The 12,937-nt window shown below is 44.6% G+C and overlaps 1 protein-coding gene across 2 annotated transcripts in view; it reads left to right on the forward strand.

The window, feature by feature from the left end:
- The window catches only part of MED27 (mediator complex subunit 27), a 211,311-nt gene that overhangs the window by 101,900 nt on the left and 96,474 nt on the right, over nucleotides 1–12,937 (forward strand). The gene's annotated exons all lie outside the window — the stretch shown is intronic.

Below are 12,937 nucleotides of genomic sequence, written 5' to 3' on the forward strand. Positions count from 1 at the left end.
CCCCCGCCCCATGTCTGTTTCATTTTTCTCTTTTTTTCCTCTTGGCCTTTGATTTTTTTTTAATTTAAATTAATTTTTATTGGAGTATAGTTGCTTTACAATGTTACGTTAGTTTCTGCTGTACAGCAAAATGAATCAGCTGTGCATATACATATATCCCCTCTTTTTCGGATTTCCTTCCCATTTAGGTCACCACAGTGCATTAAGTAGTTCCCTGTGCTGTACAGTGTGTTCTCATTAGTTATCTATTTTATGCATAGTATCAATAGTGTATATATGTCAGTCCCAATGCATCCATCTTTATTAAATTGCTTCTTGAGAAATTCTGTTCATTTTTATTTCTGGCTCTCTAGCATCGCTTTGGATTTGGACTCTGCTTTCCAGAGTATTTACCAAGCCTCGGGGCTTCATGTCTTTTGAGAATCGTTGGCCTTTGATTTTAATATCATAACTTATCATCAACTGATTAGGATAATGGAGAAATAACGGAATCTCTTGCATCATAGCATTTTAGAGTAGGGGTGTGGTTAGATTCCTGGGCTTAGTGAGAGACTAGAGGCTGGTCCTTTCTGGGCTCTCTCAATTCAGCCAGGTGAACTTGGGCCCACACGACTTTGGTTCACCCCAGATTCTTCACTTTTAACTATGAGAAGTTGGACTAATGTAGTTCTAAGATCTCTTTTAACTCCTCTCTGTAATATCACTCTCGTCCGTATAGAACCTTCTGTCTCCACCAGTTCCTCTGCCCTCACACCCCTTCCTACACAAGCTGCCGACCTCACACCCCACAGTCCTCCATCACAGACGCTGCTGAGTGGAATAGCTGTTGGCCCTGAGATAGACAGAGATGCTGCCTAGATCCCCAGCAGCGCCTCAGTTCTTAGGCCTTCTCCCTTGGAAGACTGGCAGCTTTCCTGTTATTTGGGTCTGCAAGAGACGTCTGGGTGTCCCGCCAATGAACTCCCTCATTTTCCTTTAGTTTTAGTGAATTCCTGTCCCTTGCACCTGAAACCATGAAACTCAGATTGGGACTTGAGCCCATGGTCTTTTTTTTTTTTTTTTTTTTGGCGGTACACGGACCTCTCACTGGTTGTGGCCTCTCCCTACCTCTCACTGTTGCCGCCTCTCCCACTGCGGAGCATAGGCTCCGGACGCGCAGGCTCAGTGGCCATGGCCCATGGGCCCAGCCGCTCCGCGGCACGTGGGATCCTCCCAGACCAGGGCACGAACCCCTGTCCCCTGCATCGGCAGGCGGACTCCCAACCACTGCGCCACCAGGGAAGCCCCAACCCATGGTCTTTTAACTGAGATCACACACCTGCTCTCAGGACTTAATGAAGCTCATGTTCTTGATGTCTCATCGCAGAAAGAATTCAGTGAGAGACACAGTGATAGGTAAGAACTGGCTTTATTTAGAGAGAAACACACTCCACAGAGTGTGGGCCATCTCAGAAGGCAAGAGAGGCCCCAGGGTACAGGGTTGCCAGTTTTTATTAGGGATGGGTCATTTCATAGGCTAATGAGTAGAGGAGCATTCCAGCTGTTTCAGGGAAGGGGTGGGGATTTCGAGGAATTGGGTCGCTGCCCACTTTTTGACTTTAATGGTCAAACTCGGAACTGTCATGGCACCTCTGGGTGTGTCATTTAGCGTGCTGACGTGTTACAGGGAGCGTATACTGCCGCTCGAGGTCTAGTGGAAGTCTCCTCTGCCATCTTGGACCTAGTTGGTTGTAACCAGTTTATGTCATGTCCTGTGGCTGTGTCATTCTTTTAAAGGTTGTACCCTGCCCCCTTCCCTCCTGTTTCACACGCAGCTGATCCCAAAGACATCTGTATCCTCATCATGCCCATATGTTTCTTGTCTGTGTCATTCCGTATCTTGTCCAGCGTTCCATGTGGATGTTTCCCTTTACCTCTCTAGACCAGGAGCTCTTTGAGGGCAGGGCTTGTATCATGTTCATCTTTGTGCCCCCGGTGCTTTTGACAGTACAGGATGTGGTAAATGTCGGTTAAAAGAATGAATGACTCTAGACACAGCTACTTTTTAAACTGAAACCAAGAGAGATAATATTTGCTCAAGCTTTATGAAGCTTGTTTATTTAGAAGCAGCAACTGGATGAGAACTCAGGACTTTTATCAAACTTGTGCTTCCCTGTAGCCATTGGTTTTAGTTTTACTCTCCTTTCTTCTCTGTTAGTTCTTTCCTTGGTGTTCTGGTGAGACAGGAAGGGAGCCAGGCACAACCTTTCAAAGAAGGACACAGCCATAGGGCATGACATAAGCTGGTTTGAACCAACTGGGTCCAAGATGGCAGACGAGTCGACTTCCACTAGACCTTGAGCTCCATTATATGCTCATTAATACACCAGCTAAATGCCACACCCACAGGTGCTGTGACAGTTCTGAGGTTGACCATAAAGGTCAAAAAGTGGGCAGTGACCCAATTCCTGGAAATCTCTGCCCCCTTCCCCAAAATAGTTGGAATAATCGTCCCACTCATTAGCCTGTGAAATTACCCAGCTCATAAAAACTAACCCCCCTATATGTGGGGGGCCTCTCGCCTTCTGAGATGGCTCACACTGTCTGTGGAGTGTGTTTCTCCCAGGGCTGCTCTCACTTTCTGAGACCGCATCCTGTCAATGGAATATGTATCTCTCTAAATAAACCTGCTTTCACTTTACTATGGCTAGCCCTTGAATTCTTTCCTGCACAAAGCCAAGAACCCACACTTGGCGGTCCTGAGAACTGGGACATGGCCATCCGCATGTGTCCCAGTCTTTCCTGCACTCTTTTCTGGCAACACTAGCATATGTAGCTGAACTTGTCTTTGCTTCTGCCCACTGTCTGTTGGAGGAATTAATAAGCAATGGGGGTGGCCAGCAAGCTTAAAGGAAAAGCGACACGGTCTGGACAGCCCACTAACCACATTCCTGTATATACTCTTTGTAATACAGAGGGGTGACGGCTTACAATATTAAAAATTAGGGGAACTTATCATAATAGAGGTGTGATGCTAACCTGCTGTTTATTCGGTGATAAAATGGGAGATACATTACGTTTTAAAAATATTGGCTCCACGTTACTGTACAAACTTACTTGAGTATTCAGCAAACCTTTTCCAACTCACATATTAAAGGATAAAAAATAAATAACAGTAACCAAAACAAGTTTTACGAATGACCGCAAAGTAATTAAGTTTCTTTTTATGGCTTTTTACATTGACTTAAAGGTCAGCATGAAAATAGATGAGAGTTAAACTTAGAACCAAGCATATCAGGCAGAAAATCGCTTAGGTTCCATTGATCACCCACTCTCACCAAAGTTTTTATGCCTGAATCACGCAGTTCTCCCTGGCACCTTTTGGGTTTGCTGTTCTTAAAAAAAAAAAAAAAAAATGTAGACGCCCTTCTGAACTGATGGGAAATGGAGGAGATACATAGAAAACCAGCACTGAGGAAGTGATCTCAGATGCACTGACTAGTGAAGGGACAAATAGAGGGTGATCATGGGAACACAGCTGAAGCGGTGAGAAAGTACCCAGTGCAAAAGTAGTGCCCGAGAGGTGAACTGGATGAGAATTTATGCTGCTTGAGTTAACCCATTCTCTCCTGTTAACCCATTTTTCTCTCCTGTGCTACACCATTGGGCATGTGGGCACAAGGAGGCCCCAGTGGGTGTACCGGACACCCCAGATCACACAGTCAAGACTCTCAAATTCTGCTGTTGACTGGCTCCACATCTCTGGACAGGTCACTTCCCTTTGGGCCTGAGTTTTCTCATTTTTTAAATGAGATAATTAAACTTGGCAAATCTCCAAGGCCCCTTCTCACTGTAAAAACCCTGTCTACATGGTTAGATATAATCACACATCCTGACTGACCAGGGTCATTAACAACCTAGCCTAGTAGTAGTACAGGTGGAAGAGAATGGAAATCAGTATATGGACTCAGTGTCCCATGGGAGCCCCAGGTTATTCCTGTTTGATCTGTATAGTTGGCCCTCTGCATGTGCAGATTCAACCAACTGCGGATCGAAAATACTCAGAGGAAAAAAATTCTAGCAAGTTCCCAAAAGCAACAAAGTATTTACATTGTATTTACAGCTATTTATTGAATACATGGCATTTACATTGTATTAGGTATTAAGTAATTTAGAGATGGTTTAAAGTATATGGGAGGATGTGAGTAGGTTATATGCAGATACTACACCATTATATAAATATAAGGGACTTGAGCATCTTCAGATTCTGGTATCTGAGGGGGGCGTGTCCTGAACCAATCCCCTGTGGATATCAAGGGACGACCGTATATCAGTTAAGCCTGGTACCTTACTCCACACGTATCAGAAACCCCAGTATAACTAACTTAAACAGCAGGACATTTTATTTACAAGACAATTTATTATTACAAGAAGTTCAAAGGTAGGGAGTGTGCTGTGGTGTACTACATTTAATCAAATCTAAGATGTCACCAGCTGTAAGATGTACCCTCATTTTACGTTCCACTGAAAAAGAAAAATCTCCGCCAATTAAACTATGACATACTATTGATTATAAAAGACATCTGATTTGAGAGATGATTAAATGTGGGGAAGGAATGTATCTTAGAATCCAGTGAAATACAGTAATTTAGTAGCTCGTGGGTATCATCTTTCCAGACTGCTCTTCTCAGCATGTTGACCTTTGCCTTTAGTCTTTCTCCCCTTCACGGTTGCAAGATGGCTGCAGCCTATTTGGTCCTGACAAGGTAAAGGCCAGATGGAAGTGGTTCTGCCTATTTTGGTGCCTCCTGTTAAGAAAAAGGAAACCTTTCCCAGAAGCCCTGCAGCTGATTTCCCCACGAGTCTCATTGGCCAAAAGGTCGCACATCACTCAAATGCCCCTTGGCATCTAGGTCATTGCCCAGGGACCCAGAATTACCTCAACTGGATTTACCCTCCAGCTGTGGCTCGGGCTGAGGCTGCCTTCCCTGCAGGATGATATCTGACACAGTTAGGGTTTGGGTTACCAGGAAGAAAGAGGGAATGGACAGATAACTATTGAAGCAAGAAAGTATACTGACAGAGTTGAGGATTTTTCCAGATAGGAATCGGTGACAGGAAGATGGTTTGTGATTAATGTCAGTTATCTTCTTGTTCTGGGCATTTGGGTGTTTGCAGTTTTTCTTTGATATATTAAATTGTTTATAAATTCTGTAATGGTAATGACTTTCTATACATTTCAATATAGAAAAGTACATAATCCGTTTTGGAAAAAAATTCTCAATTTTTTTCTCTCCCAGTTTAATTGAGTTATAATTGACATACAGCACTGTGTAAGTTTAAGGTGTACAACATAATGATTTGACTTACATACATCATGAAATGATTATCACAGTAAGTTTAGTGAACATCCAGCATCTCATATAGATACAAAATGAAAGAAATAGAAAAAAATTTTTCTCCTTGTGATGGAAGCTCTTAGGCTTCGCTCTCTTAACACCTTTCCTATGTAACGTACTGCAGTGTTCATTATATTTACCATGTTTACATTTACATTACATCCCTAGTATTTATTTATCTTATATAACTGGAAGTTTGTACCTTTTGACCACCATCCGGTTCTCCCTTCCCCCACCCCCTGCCTCTGATAATCAGAATTCTATCTGATCTCATTTTCTCTTTGTTTGTTTGTTTTTGAAGTATAATTGACCTACAAGACTGTTAGTTCCTGTTACACAACATCGTGATTTGATGTTTCTGTACATTTCAAAATGATCACCACTATAAGTCTAGTTACAGTATGTCATCATACAAAGATATGACATAGTTACTGACTGTATTCCCCACACTGCACATTTCATACCTGTGACTCATTTATTTTGCAACTGCAAGTTTGTACCCCTTAATCTCCCTACCTCTTTCCTCTCCCCTCACCCTTTCCTCTGGCAACTGCCTGTTTGTTTCTGTATCTGTAACTCGTTTCTGTTTTATATTTGTTAATTTGTTTTGTTTTTTAGAATCTTTAAGTGATATCATGTAGTATTTGTCTTTCTCTCTCTGACATTTCTTTTAGCATAATACCCTCTAGGTCCATCCATGTTGTCACAAATGGCAAGATTTCATTCTTTTTTGTGACTGATATTCCTGTGTGTGTGTGTGTGTGTGTGTGTGTGTGTGTGTACACATACATACCATATCCTTTTTATCCATTCATCTACTGATGGGCAGTTAGGTTGCTTCCATATCTTGGCTATTGTTAATAATTCTGGAGCGAACACAGGGGTGCATAAATCTTTTCTAATTAGTGTTTTTTGTTTTCTTTGGCTCAATACCCAGGAGTGGAATTGCTGGATCATATGGTAACTCTATTTTTAGATTTTTGAGGAACCTCTACACTGTTTTCCACAGTTACTGCACCAATTTACATCCCCACCAACAGTACAGGAGGGTTCCCTTTTCTCCACATCCTTGCCAACACTTGTTATTTGTTGTCTTTTTTATAATTATTCTGATAAGTGTGAGGTGGTATCTCATTATGGTTTTGATTTGCATTTCCCTAATGATTAGTGATGTTGAGCATCTTTTCATGTGCCTGTTGGCCATCTGTATGTCTTCTTTGGAAAAAATTCTCAATTTTTTTTAAAGCTGTGAAGTTTGTTTCTAAATGCTTGCTGATTGATTATATTATGACATGATATGACATGCTGTTCTTAAAATTCCTTTACAGGTGGATACTAGATAAATGGTGTTTGAACATTCCTTATCTTCCTTCCTGCATACATTTAGGCTTAATTATATCATTTTAAATGCTTCAAAACAAATGAAGTGTGTGTTCTGAAGGACCCCACTTTCTTTTTGGAATAATGCAGCTGCTTACCCTCTTCCTGATAAAGACCTAGAAAGTTTTAGACACTGTGGCACACTTGCTACTTGATAACGAGGCTCGTATCCAGCTCAGCCTCTTGGCCTTAACCTTCATGCCCACAGTGCCTCATTTTTTCCCTCAGTGGCTGGGAGGTGACCCATTTCCTCCACCTTTCTCCTGAAAAACTTACCATGATTGCATTATACATTTCCCACTTCTTCCCTTTGTCAGTTGGTGCTTAGTTTGTTCTTGATTTTCTGAACAGGACCAATGGAGCAAGCTTGGCAGGCTGCCCAGCATCCAGGCTATAGCTTTTGTGGTACGACAGTTCTTTCTGTGATGTCACCAGGGGTTTTCTCCACCTGCGTCCTCTGGAGCATTGCCCCTAGTTGAGCCTCTCTTCATTCAGCTCAGGGACTTGGAGAGTTCGGGGGAGAAGGACCGTTAGATTCAAAGACAACACTCATTCGTTCTTTCAGTGAATGTTTGCTGAGCCCCCCGTGTCTGCAAGGCCCAGTGCTGGGTGCTGGGGAGGACTCACCACGCGGGTGACGCGTCATGTCGCCTTGGACTTTGGTGCCCTCAGGAGGAGGGCCTGGCTTTTGAGGAGCTGATTGCTGGAAGTAACATTTGTATATTTCTGTTCTTTGTCCCTTGACGACATAGACATCCCTGCTTGACTGTCTGTCCCTCTGCTTACAGTACAACATCTCTGAAAATCAGCGTTTGATAGAGGAATAGCCTGCTAAAACTGTCAGTTTTCGGTAACCCTAAAGACACTGTCTTGTAGTGAGGACTTGTTCCAGTGAGAAACGAAATATGAAACTTGACCTCATTTCCCACGTAAGGAGAAGGGACAGATCGTTTTAGTATTCATTCCTCCAAAAGGATCTGAAATAAATATTCGATGGTTCAAACCTCTTATATTTGAAACCTTTAGGTTTGTGATGGAACAGATCCAATTAGAAGATACCTGTACTAGAGCTAAGATGGTTGATGGGGGGAAGATAGCAACTGCCAATGATTAGAAGATGCCTGTACTAGAGCTAAGATGGTTGATGGGGGGAAGATAGCAACTGCCAATGATTAGAAGATGCCTGTACTAGAGCTAAGATGGTTGATGGGGGGAAGATAGCAACTGCCAATGATTAGAAGATGCCTGTACTAGAGCTAAGATGGTTGATGGGGGGAAGATAGCAACTGCCAATGATTAGAAGATGCCTGTACTAGAGCTAAGGTGGTTGATGGGGGGAGGATAGCAACTGCCAATGCAGGATTTTTTTTTTTTTTTTAAGTGAGACTGTAGTGGGCCTTGCAGTAAACCCTCCTCTGTCACTTCCCTGCATAGTCTGTGTGTTTATGGCTTCATTATCTGTGTAGGGAGTGGCCTCAGCCAGGGCGTGTGTAAATCAGACTTCTGATGGTGACTTAACTCTGACAGTGCTTTTGAAATTTTATTTTAGAGAAAGAGCGCCCTTTGCATAGAGCACGGTATAGAGATAACCATAGAGAACTGGGAAATTTTCTTCTCATTTCTGGGGAAAGATTGCAATTAGACAGATCATTATGATGACCACAATCCAAGAGTGAATGTCTTTTCTTCACCTCCACTTTTTTTTTTTTTTGCGGTACGCGGGCCTCTCACTGTTGTGGCCTCTCCCATTGCGGAGCACAGGCTCCGGATGCGCAGGCCCAGCAGCCATGGCTCGCTGGCCCAGCCGCTCCACGGCATGTGGGATCTTCCCGGACCGGGGCTCAAACCCGTGTCCCCTGCATCGGCAGGCGGACTCTCAACCACTGCGCCACCAGGGAAGCCCACCTCCACTTTTCCTTCCCCCAAATCTAGTCTGCTAGTGGTATCTCTAAATTACATGTCACATCCCACCCTTCTATCACCACTAATGTGGCCCAGGTCCAAGCTGCTCCCATCTCACACCTGAAGTCCCTACTTCCATTCTTGCCCCTACACACAGCAGGGTTTTTCCAACATAAATTCAACTTTGTCCCTAATGATTAGACCTTGCAGTGGCTTCCCATCACATTAAAAACAAATTCCAAACTCCTCCTCCTGGTCTACAAAGGCCTACATAATGTGGCCCCTGCTTAGTTCCATAGCTTCAGCTCTATCCACTTCCCCCTTGACCTCCCCTATGACCTCCCTCCCCACGACACCTGCCCCCGTCACCCCGCAGCTGCTACAGGCTTTTTCCCTGTTCCTGGAAATCTCCAAGCTAGTTCCTGCCTTGAGCCTCAGCACTGTTCCTTCTGCCTCTTCTGCTCTCCCCTGATCAAGCAGCAGGAAGGTACCCCTCACCAATTAAAGTTTCCCCTAAATCCGAAATCACCAATATTTGGCCATATTTTCTTTATCTTCTTTTTTCTTTGCTTTTTGCTTTGTTTCTGCTGTAAGGTTTGAAAGCAAATCTCTGACATCATGTCATTTTACTCCTGAATACTTGTTTCTACAAAATAAGGTCATTCACTTCATAATCACAATGTCATTATCACACTTAAAATTAACAGTAATTCCTTCACATCATGTAATACTCAGCCCATATTCACATTTCCCCAGTTGTCTTGAAAATGTCCTTTTACAGTTGGCTTGCTTTTTTTTTTTTTTTTTTTTTTGGCGGTCCGTGGGCCTCTCACTGGCGCGGCCTCTCACGCTGCTGAGCACAGGCTCCGGACGCGCAGGCTCAGCGGCCACGGCTCACGGGCCTAGCCACTCCGCGGCATGTGGGGTCTTACCGGACCGGGGCACGAACCCGTGTTCCCTGCATCGGCAGGCGGACTCTCAACCACTGCGCCAACAGGGAAGCCCAGTTGGCTTGCTTTTTATCAGCATCCAACCGGGGTCCACATGGCACATTTGATTCTCCTACTCGTCACTTGTCTCCTCTCGCCTCTGTTTCTCTTACTGTGCTTTCTGTGATGGCTCTTTGCTCTTACGTTTCTTTTAATTTGGTCTGATTTCTAGAGAGTAGTTCTCACATTTTCCTGAATTTTGTCAGTTCTCATTATATATGTTCTTGTTGTCAGGCCGTCTCACTTCTGAGAACTTCTGTTTCTGATTTGTGCTGCTTTTTCAAACCATCAGTTAGTTGTGTTCTTAATTTCTTTTAGCTCCGTATGAAATAATTGGTTACAGTTTTTATCTGCTTGTGGTCACTTTTTCATGGTGTGGACTACTGGTCTGTTCAATTGCACCTTTTTTTTCTTGTATTAAGTGGGGCAGGGTCGCATTTCTGTTGCGTCCCGGGGTGGGAGATGGGCTTCCCTGATCTGTGGAGGGAGCGTGGTGGCCCGGGCGGCCTCCCTATCTCATTAAAGGACCCAGGCATCCGCCTTTCAGAGCTCCATGCCGCGCAGGCCTTCCAGGGTGCTGGGGGCCCGGCCTTTAGGTGCTGTGTTTGCTACTGGGCACTTGCTCTGGACGGCCCGCCCTCCTACCCTTCAGGGCTTCCTCTCCTGCTTCATGTGATTACCACTCCCAGCACACGCCCTCAGGAGTGAGGGACCTGCCTTTCTGAGTGGAGTGTTTGCTGGACGGCTCTATGGCCTGGGCTGACCCATCAGCCCTCGCGGAGCCCTCGTGGGCGTCTGCGATCTTCCTCACTCAGACAGTGAGAAGACGCACTCAATTTGCCAGCTGTTCCAGCCCCAGGTTTCAGGACTCCCGCTCTGTTAGGGCCCCTGTTTTTGGAGGAGATGTCTTCTGGTGGCCTGGGGGTGTGTGGCCCTGGGGCCAATCAATTGTCCCTTTTCCCCTCCCACCGCCAAGCCTCCCAGCTGCCGACCCCGTGCAGTCCTGCCCACGTATATTCTGTGGTTCGTGGGGAATTGTTAAAATCAAGCTCTACTGAAGATTTCATCCACTTCTCACTTGTTGCTCTCTAGTTGCTCTGTCTAGTTTCCAGGAGATTGAGAGAGATTCCAACAATTATGCTGGCTCCATCTGATTAAATGTTGCCTCAGAGGCCTTGCTGACCACCCTCGACACAGCCACCCTCATACGCTGCCATCTCACCCCCTTTGAGCTCTGTGCATGATGCCCATCGCCACCTGAACAGAAGCTTCTCTTCATTCTCTGGTTGTTTGTCAGGGCTGTCTTACTCCCTCCTGAATCCCCACTGGGCTAGAATGGTGGTGGCCCCATGACAGTAGATGTGAATCAAGGGCACATAAGGCCCCACCCCTCTCTGGCCACCCTGTAAATTGCGAAACTTTCCCCAAAAGCTCTAACCCTTTTTACTATGATTATATTACACCCTTTTTACTATAATTATATTACCATGAAAAATAAGTAAAAGGTCTTCCCTGGTGGCGCAGTGGTTGAGAGTCAGCCTGCCGATGCAGGGGACACGGGTTCGTGCCCCGGTCCAGGAAGATCCCCCATGCCGCAGAGCGGCTAGGCTGGTGAGCCGTGGCCGCTGAGCCTGCGCGTCCAGAACCTGTGCTCCACAACGGGAGAGGCTGCAACAGTGAGAGGCCTGCGTACCGCATAAACAAAAAAGAAAAGTAAAAGAAAAATATTTCTCTAAAATGTTTTGAAAGCCCCTTAAACTAAAAAAAGTCCAAGATACTAAAATAGTAATGTAATATATACTGACTTAAGTATCATCAAACATTTTAAAATCTAGGTTTACCATGTCCCAGCAAAGAGGACTGACATCTCAGTCTCTGTCTTTCTGTTATGGAGTCCCTCACTGCATGTGTGTGTAGACACATACTGTGGCTAAAGACAGAATAGTAACTGGCGTCTAAGACAGTGCAAACTCTAAATTCACAAATAGAATGTCTGCATTGGAGAGCCTTCTAATATAGTGGGAAGAAAGACGGCCTTGGAGCCAGAAGCAAAGCAAGATCCTTGCCCTACCTCTGCCCTTAGTAATTATGTGACCTTGGGCCTAATTATGTGACCTTGGGCTTACTGCTTAATGCCACTAGGTTTCCATCCATCAGAAGATAAGGGGGTTGGGTTCCTTTCAGCTCTGATAAATATCTGTTAGCTTAAGACCCATTCCAGTCCCTGAGTGTAAGAGTCATGAGACACAAGTGTTTTCTGAGTTGGAGTCTCTGCTATAAATGTAATCTGATAATGAAAGCAGAAGTGATACCTTTAAAAAGAAAAATGCACTTCGGTTTAATTTGACAATTAGCCATTTGCTAGTAGCCATTGAGCATCTTTTGTTGATTCACAGCAGGGGTGTCTTGGGGGTTACATTTAAGAGGTTTCTTGGTGAAGTGCCGTTCCAACAATGGTACCAGTTTCTGAAAGTTTTGAATCAACACCCACAGATTGGAACGGCCCCGGGTTTGTATCTTGAGTAAGCTTATGGCATATTGTTTACTCAGGCACAAAGATTCTTGCGTGGAGTAGAGCACAATGTGAGAAGTTTTCAATTCCTGATACAATGACAGTGGTCACTGTGCACATGGAGCACGTGTTGTGTACCAGACCGTGTGCCAGGGACTCGTTACATGCAGTGCTACTTAGCCACGCTCTGAGGAAAATACTATTATTGTTCTTGTTTTACAGATGAAGGAACTGGGATGTGAGAAAGTGAACGAGGGCCACACAGCTAGTGAAGAGTGACAGAGGTCAAGTTCTAGCGAGCATTCAGATAGTACTTACTGGGTGCTGCTCTCTAGTCTTAGGACTCTGCATTTATTAAGCCATTTAATCCTTCCAAAATCCCTGTGAGGTTGGTACTATTATGTTTCCTTAACACATGAGGAAACTGAGGCACAGAGAGGTTAGGTGACTCAGCCAAGGTCACATAGTTAGAGTCAGAGCGAGGATTTGAACAAGGGCAGAGTCAGTGTCCAGAGTCCAGGTTCTTGTCCGCGGTTCGATGTTGCCCGGCATCAATACGGTGACTGACACAAAGACTCCAAATTCTTACTTTCAACCATGTCACTGGAAATGGTACTAGAAGAGCAAAAGAATCCTCAGAAACTGTAAAAGTCGTTCTTCCTTTACGTTAGGGACAGCATTGAGTTTTTAGCCCTATTGCAAGTGACTTGAAATTCAGCCAAAAGAAAACTTCCACCTGCCCGGTCCTTAAAATCTTGAGTTTGGGATTAGCAGGA

The sequence above is a fragment of the Lipotes vexillifer genome, unplaced genomic scaffold (assembly GCF_000442215.2).
Source record: "Lipotes vexillifer unplaced genomic scaffold, Lipotes_vexillifer_v1.1 scaffold149, whole genome shotgun sequence".
Taxonomy (NCBI): Eukaryota; Metazoa; Chordata; class Mammalia; order Artiodactyla; family Lipotidae; genus Lipotes; species Lipotes vexillifer.